We start from the raw sequence: 8,654 nt of genomic DNA, 5'->3' as shown, positions 1-8,654 counted from the left end.
GCAAAAAAAAGGATAGTCTCATGACAGCACACTGGTGTTTTTAAGAATCTACTGCAAAAATGTTAAGTCTTTCACAAGTTTTTTTAACTGTACTCACAGCCCGCCACATCGGCCAAATGATGAAAAAGATAGGACCTAAAATGAAACTACTGCTATGAAAGAGGTTGAACATACTGACTGCTTCTTAAGTCAAATAAATATGTATTTTTTAAAAAGCTACAGCAAGACCTTATGAATCACATTACAAAAAAAATTGTAAAAACTAAAAAGGAGAGGACTTAAAGGGTTGCTTTGAGAAACGCCTCAAGTTATGTAAATCCCAAGTTTGGACCACATTGTTGTAGGGTTGTACGGTATACCGGTATTAGTATAGTACCGCGATACTAATGAATCATATTCGGTACTATACCGCCTCTGATAAGTACCGATCCATGTAAAGTATCCAAACAACAGAAGAATAAGTGATTAATACATTTTCACAGAAGTGTAGATAGAACATGTTAAAAGAGAAAGTAAGCAGATATTAACAGTAAATGAACAAGTCGATTAATAATTCATTTTCTACCACTTGTCCTTAATAATGTTGACAAAATAATAGAATGATAAATGACACAATATGTTACTGCATACTAAAAGACAAGTTGTCTTGTATGTTCACTATTTTATTTAAGTTAAAGTTAAAGTACCAATGATTGTCACACACACACTAGGTGTGGCGAAATTATTCTCTGCATTTGACCCATCACCCTTGATCACCCCCTGGGAGGTGAGGGGAGCAGTGGGCAGCAGCGGTGGCCGCGCCCGGGAATCATTTTTGGTGATTTAACCCCCAATTCCAACCCGTGATGCTGAGTGCCAAGCAGGGAGGTAATGGGTCCCATTTTTATAGTCTTTGGTATGACTCGGCCGGGGTTTGAACTCACCACCTACCGTTCTCAGGGCGGACACTCTAACCTCTAGGCCACTGAGTAGGTTGGGGACAAACTTGCAATAAGAAACATATGTTTAATATACCATAAGATTTGTTGTTAAAATAAAGCCAATAATGCAATCAAAATCAATTTAGTACCGGTACCATAATATTGGTATCGGGACAGCACTTACGGTAAACACTACATTGTTGTATGTTTACTAGCAAGGTTAAAATGTCAATGCAAGGATTTTCCAACGTGTTTACAGTTGTCCAAGTTCCTCTATACAACAGGATCACTCTTTACTGTTTTTTAGCAATTTGCTGCAAAGATGTTTGTCTCCCAAGTGTTGGCCTAATAATGCCATCGTACCAACATGTGTCCATTTGAATAGTCCTGCTCTAACGGGTGCAAATTGTACTCTCTGTAGCTGATTTGATGACAACTTATCGATTAGGAATGCAAACAGAACCAAAGCAAAGTCAAGTGCATGTCTCACGAAATGTCCCCCCCCAAAATTTATAGTTTGCTGATGACAGCGATACCGTTTTGATTTGTTTCCACAACTTGAGCAAACACTCAGTCATTCTCCTCTCTTGTGGATTTATCATCTCACAGTCAAAAGTGTTTGGTCAAGTATTAAACTAAGAGCTGCTCCAGACACTACTTTGTTCAAATGTACTTTTTACCATAGAAAATGATCAGTTCCAGGGTCAAACTGTCTTAAACACCTGTGTAAAAAAAGTTAGTTGCTGGTTAGTTAAAACATATTGTCATGTTTAAATGATGAGGCGTTACAAATGTGCCGTGGAAGCGAGTCTCAACGCAATATTACATTCTTAATGTCACCTTAGCCATATTGTACTGAGCAGTCAAGACAGTATTTGTATGTCCCAATAAATTCCCCCGCTGGTCCTCTTTTATGGTAAATGACAATTATTTACTTAAATTGATTATTTCAAATGCCTCAAACTTTTTTCAATTTTATTATTATAATAATTTTTTTAACTACTGAAATATAGTCTACATTTGACATCTATTATGGTAGATGAAAGCGTAATATTAGTTATGGCCAACAAATAGAGCAGAAATGTACCTTAAAGGACAAAGAAGTCCCCAATGTAGTCTGATGATGGTCATGTAGTTTAACATAATAGTAACACATTTTATTAATAATAGTGAATTTTGTTTACAACGCACTTAATATTTTTAGCATCTCAAAGTGCTACAGAGTCAACTGTCGGCTTTATTATGAGAAAATGGAAGAAATTGGGAACAACAGCAACTCAGCCACGAAGTAGTAGGCCACGTAAACTGACAGAGAGGGGTCAGCGGATGCTGAAGCGCATAGTGCAAAGACTTTCTGCACAGTCAGTTGCTACATGTGACCTTCCAATTAGCCCACGTACAGTACGCAGAGAGCTTCATGCAATGGGTTTCCATGGCCGAGCAGCTGCATCTAAGCCATACATCACCAAGTCTAATGCAAAGCGTCGGATGCAGTGGTGTAAAGCACGTCGCCACTGGACTCTAGAGCAGTGGAGACGCCTTCTCTGGAGTGATGAATCACACTTTTCCATCTGGCAATCTGATAGACGAGTCTGGATTTGGAGGTTGCCAGGAGAACGCTACATTTCGGACTGCATTGTGCCGAGTGTGAAATTTGGTGGGGGAGGAATTGTGTTTTGTTTTTTTCAGGAGTTGGGCTTGGCCCCTTAGTTTCAGTGAAAGGAACATTAAATGCTCCAGGATACCAAACATTTTGGACAATTCCATGCTCCCAACCTTGTGGGAACAGTTTGGAGCGGGCCCCTTCCTCTTCCAACATGACTTTGCACCAGTGCACAAAGCAAGGTCCATAAAGACATGGATGACAGAGTCTGTTGTGGATAAACTTGACTGGCCTGCACAGAGTCCTGACCTGAACCCGATAGAACACCTCTGGGATGAATTAGAACGGAGACTGAAAGCCAGGCCTTCTCGACCAACATCAGTGTGTGACCTGACCAATGCGCTTTTGAAAGAATGGTCAAAAATTCCTATAAACACACTCCACAACCTTGTGGACAGCCTTCCCAGAAGAGTTGAAGCTGTAATAGCTGCAAAAAGTGGACCGACATCATATTGAACACTATGGGTTGGGACGGCGTGGCGCAGTGGAAGAATGGCCGTGCGCGACCCGAGGGTCCCTGGTTCAATCCCCACCTAGTACCAACCTCGTCATGTCCGTTGTGTCCTGAGCAAGACACTTCACCCTTGCTCCTGATGGGTGCTGGTTAGCGCCTTGCATGGCAGCTCCCTCCATCAGTGTGTGAATGTGTGTGTGAATGGGTAGTGTCAAAGCGCTTTGAGTACCTTGAAGGTAGAAAAGCGCTATACAAGTACAACCCATTTATCATTTATTTATTTATGGGTTAGGAATGGGATGGCACTTCAAGTTCATATGTGAGTCAATGCAGGTGGCCAAATACTTTTGGCAATATAGTGTAGTTTTTAACATATAGGTTTTAAATTGGACCCTTAAACACTTATGGATTTACTGCTTTCTTAATTTAAAGGAGGCCTAAAAATAGGATTAATATGAGATGCCCCACAAATGAGAAATAAACTGACAACTATGCCTCTCATAGTCATTATGCACATTTTACACATAAAGAAACAATTACGGGCATATAGTAGCAGTTGTCAAGACGAGGTCTATGGGATGTTTGTTTTCCCGAGATGCAAGTAAAGTTGGACTGGACATGGCGTGAAGGTAGATAAATATTTATTTTAACACTAACAAACTACAAAAAAAGGGAGCAAACAAAAGGCGCGCACAATGGCGAAGAACAAACTTGACTAATGCAACAAAAACTAGCACTTAGGCAGACTATGGGCAAGAAACAAAAACACTTACTGTGACATGAAACGATCAGCATGAACTATGGTACCATGGGTACATGGGTAGCAGAAGTCCACAGTAGCAAGGGTAACAGAGTTAATGTCGCCAGGCTGACTTCCTGGCAACAATGGGCTTAAATAATACAGACATGATTGACAACAGGTGCGCGAGTGCAAAACGTGAAACAGGTGAAACTAATGGTCGCTATGGTGACAAAACAAACAAGAGTGTACAAAGAGTCCAAAAACCAAACCGAACATAACTAAAACAAAACATGATCACACAGACATGACAGCAGTATTTATTGTACTTAAAAAAACAGGCAGGTACACAACATCGCATCTTGTCAGAGCATCTTCCTGCTGGAAAATGTTGGGTAAATTGACTTGTGAGGCAGCGCCCTCTGGGGCCATCAAAACATTGTATTTAAAGTTAGAAAAAATATTTATCATTCAAAACAAAGTATAAGTAAATGCCCACTGTATACTATACATAAAGTTTCCCAAGAAATGAGGAAACCAGATTTCTGCCTTTGAATCGAATGAGAAGAGTACAATGATACTTTAGCAATGAGAATTGAGAGCTCTATCAACAAACTTGAATAAGACATCAAAAACCGAGGAGTTAATTTTCTTCAGGTAGGAGGTGCAGTAATAAGTCCTTGCAACATGTATATTTATGAATATGACAGCAATTATACAAGGCACAGGAAAGTCATCCTCCCCAGGCCATCAGGTTATCCCACAAACAGTGTCAAATTGAGCATGAAATCCATGCAATAATTGTTGATCAAATGCAAAATATAAACTACCTGCGGGCCGTTTTGTGGATTATTTCTGCTGACTGAGATCAGATAAGAGTTGTTGAAAATCAAACTTAAAGTGAATGAGAAGCATGGAGGAAGTCAGTCGTGATGACCCTCGCCTCCTCTCCAGGACAACAGCTGGCAGTCCGTCAGCAGACATTTGTCTCCAACGTCGCTTTCTAACACACTGGATTCCATTTCAAAGATTTACATGCAGCTTTCAGACAGTCTAATTGTTATCTGAAGCCTGCGACGTGTCCGCGGAACTGCTGATTTATTTTGAAAGAGATCCCCCCCCCCCCCCCCCCCCCCCCCCCCCCTCGTTACAGATGTCACATAAAACCTTGAAACATGTACTTCGTAGGTGACTGACAATGAACTGAAATGTCAATTCTGGTGATTTTGTTTCAGAGATGGGTCTTTACAGACATGTGGACCACCGTCTTACTGCTGCACGGTGCATTATGGGTCGTCGTATACTGTAGCTGCGTGCCACTGTGCTAGGAATGTTTTCATGTAAATGTGTTGAATGTGGCCGCCACCGAGTCTTCAAAAGCCCTTGAAAGGGCGCAATGTACATAAAAATCAGTTACGGTAGTTTTGCTTAAAATTTCGTTGTACAATGTACAATGACAATAAACATATATTCTATTCTAAAAAATAGAATTAATTACAGTAGTACAGCAATTTTCACTCTTTATTTGTACTATTTTTGTTACGTACGGCGGGAGAAGGAGACGACACCAAAACAAGAATCAGTTCAAAAGTTTATTGAACCTCTTGATGAGTGTGTGGGAGGTGTATGCTACTCTATGTGTTTGGTGCAAAACCATGTGTAGAATGAACAATGTAAATGTTACCAGAGTTTGTTGTATGTGCGTGTTGGATGAATCCTTTGTCAGACCAGAGGGGCAAGGCAAGAAGGCAGTCCGTGGGCAAGCAAGCGGTCGGGGGCTGGAGAGAAGCAACGAGGTCCGTGTCCGAGAAGGGGTCGAGGATCGAGGGAGGCAGTCCAAAATCCAGAGAGGAGTCGAGGCACACAGCTCGATCACGGGGAACAGGAAAGGCACTGCGGGGGACACAAAGGACATAAGACACGGGAACTGAGAAGTCACAGAGAGACAGCAAGTACGCAGGAGGGAAGCCAGAGATGGGAGTGAACTATGTTCCGGCACAGGATCTTCGGGTGCGCTGGTCTTTATGCTGCTTGTCTTCAGGTGCGCTGATTGCTGATTGCCTGCAGCTTTGCCGGTGCGTGGCCGCGCTGCGGTCAGAGCGAGCAGGGGCGTGTCCTGGCGGGCTTCCAGCGGAGGTGCCAGCCGAGCATGCAGCAGACGGAAGGAGGGAGTGCGCATTCGCCGTGACAATTTGGTCGTTTGAAACAAATCCTGGATGTTTTTTAAAGGTTGCACTTGGCCACAATTTTTGTTCTTTTTTTTTTTTTTTTTAAATAAAAATAAAAAAGGCAAAAAAAACCCATTAGGGAACAGTCCTGAATAATGGACAAAATAACCATCTGCCGCTAATTTCAGCTGGCAGATAGAATGTGATTTATTTAATGTTTAGATTTTTTTTCAGTAATATAGATCCATCCCTCCATCAATTTTCTACCGCTTGTCCCTCTCAATAAGGTAAAAACTGACAGAGACATTGTATAAATGACCAGTTCAATGTTCTGTACTTATTCTTAATCATGTTTAATGAAGGCATTATTTACCATGTGTTCTGTATTGATCTGGTTCATTGTACAATGTCTCTGTCAGTTTTTACTTATAGCCATTTAGCTACAAACTCTTATTAATGTCTTTTTTTCCTTTCATTCCGTATCCCAAATTGCTACCTTTGTAATCAAACATATGATAAATAATACCTTCCTTGAATATGTTTCAGAATAAATACAAGAGTAAAAAACTAAATGAATGACTAAATGGCTAGCTTGCTTTATACCCTTGTTTATCTCTGTTAATTGACAGTGGTAAATACATTTCTGTAAAGTAGGAATTGCTAATTGTAAATGGAATATTTTCATAGCAAAGGGTCCCATTGTTGGGCCGCCAAAAAATATCTCTTTCCCAGCTCTGTTCCGCATGGGCAGCAGCAATACTCAGTTGTAATACACTTTTGCACCACTTGTGGCAGTAATGACAATATCAAACAAACAGAAAAAGTCTGGAGTTAAAGTCATAGTGAAGTTTCTCAAGCGCAAAAATTATGACAAAAGAAGTGAAGCTGAATTTTTATTTGCACTTTAATTTTTTTTGACACTTTAAAAAACATTATTAATTTAGTTTATACATTTTAGCACTAAATAATGTAATCAGTGTTTTATGAGTCCTTCATAGGCAGTATATTTGATTAGTTTTTGTTGTTTTTTAATCAGCCTGACCTGAGGCTAAGGTTTATGTGTAAAATAAATAATAACCGTTTCGATTAACATGCTTTCATATCATTTGACAAGGTTTAGCCTGTTAAACTGTGAGTAGGTTAGAGATAATTATTTAATATGATTGAAATTGAAAGTAAGATTTGTAATTCAGTTTTAATATTTGAGTGGGCCCCAGGACCCGCTGTAGTGGAAACGTTGGGCGCCGGGGTCAAAAAGGTTAAGAACCCTTACTATAAATAACACCAACATGGTCACTTGCTGCATTTTTACATTTTTCTTTGTTTCTTGCATTGAGCGAAGGAAGCACAGCGCCAATTCAAACTATTTGTAAGTTAAACTACTTGGTTAATAAAACTGATTCTGGTTCTGGTTTTGATTTTGCACGATACAGGCGGGACTGGATGCTGCTTGAGGCTGAGCCAATCAGTGGCCGCAATATTGAACATGGCGTTTATTGGTTTGGTCCAGTGACGTGCGGTGAGGTTGATGGCTGGTGAGGCACTGACTTCATCACAGTCAGATTTACAAACATATGAACCCTAAAGAGTATCTTATTCACCATTTGATTGGCAGCAGTTAACGGGTTATGTTTAAAAGCTCATACCAGCATTCTTCCCTGCTTGGCACTCAGCATCAAGGGTTGGAATTGGGGGTTAAATCACCAAAAATTATTCCCGGGCGCGGCGCTGCTGCTGCCCACTGCTCCCCTCACCTCCCAGGGGGTGAACAAGGGATGGGTCGAATGCAGAGGACACATTTCACCACACCTAGTGTGTGTGTGACAATCATTGGTACTTTAACTAAACTTTAACTTTACACATACAAACTGTAGCACACAAAAAAGCACATTTAATTAAAAAAACATTATTATGGTCTTACCTTTACTTATAAGTGCGGGAACAGTGGTGTTGGTGTTGGAGGAGTTGTGAATGAATGAAATATGAAATCCGTGCTGCAGTCTGCAGGTGTACCTAATGTTGTATCCCTGCAGTCGTTCACGGCTCCTCCGGCGCGAGCAATGTTGTTTTTGCACTTTTTGGCTTCTTGTTAAGTGACTTTTTTTGGGTGGATTCGGTCTTGCACGTGGAGGGTTTGGGTGTGGGCTTTGGTTGGTGTGGCACTCCCGTCGGGGGGTGCATTCTGCGGCGGGGGTGCATTAACCGGCACCAGGAGGCGGGATTACTGCGAGCCTCACACAGTGCGTCTTCGCAGCAGTTTTATGATTGCTCAGCACAAGAAATACTTTACACACATACAGTTGTTGACAAAATACACTGTATATTATATACCTCAGCTAACTAAACTATGGAAATGTATAATTTAGTTTATATAGCAATACGGTCTCACTGCACAGCAGGCCAGCAGTTAGCCGAGTCATTGCACAATCCATGTTGAGGCACAACTGAGTGACGTGCCTCAACTGGCTGCTGATCACCGCACCGTCTCTTCTCAGTATTTGAACGGCAAATGTGAAAATTCAGCGATTTTGAATAAACATAATCTAAAACTGGTGAAGTTAAATGGAAAATAACTTTATAGTATAATCACTGAATATATATAACAATTTAATTTTTTTTTTTTTCTTTTTACATTTTTTTTCTTTCCATGCTCTAGTGACCGCACATCACTGGTTTGGTCTCATATAGTGGCTAATATAGTTTAGTTAAT

The sequence above is a fragment of the Nerophis lumbriciformis genome, linkage group LG02, assembly GCF_033978685.3.
Source record: "Nerophis lumbriciformis linkage group LG02, RoL_Nlum_v2.1, whole genome shotgun sequence".
NCBI lineage: Eukaryota > Metazoa > Chordata > Actinopteri > Syngnathiformes > Syngnathidae > Nerophis > Nerophis lumbriciformis.
This window is presented reverse-complemented; position numbering follows the sequence as displayed.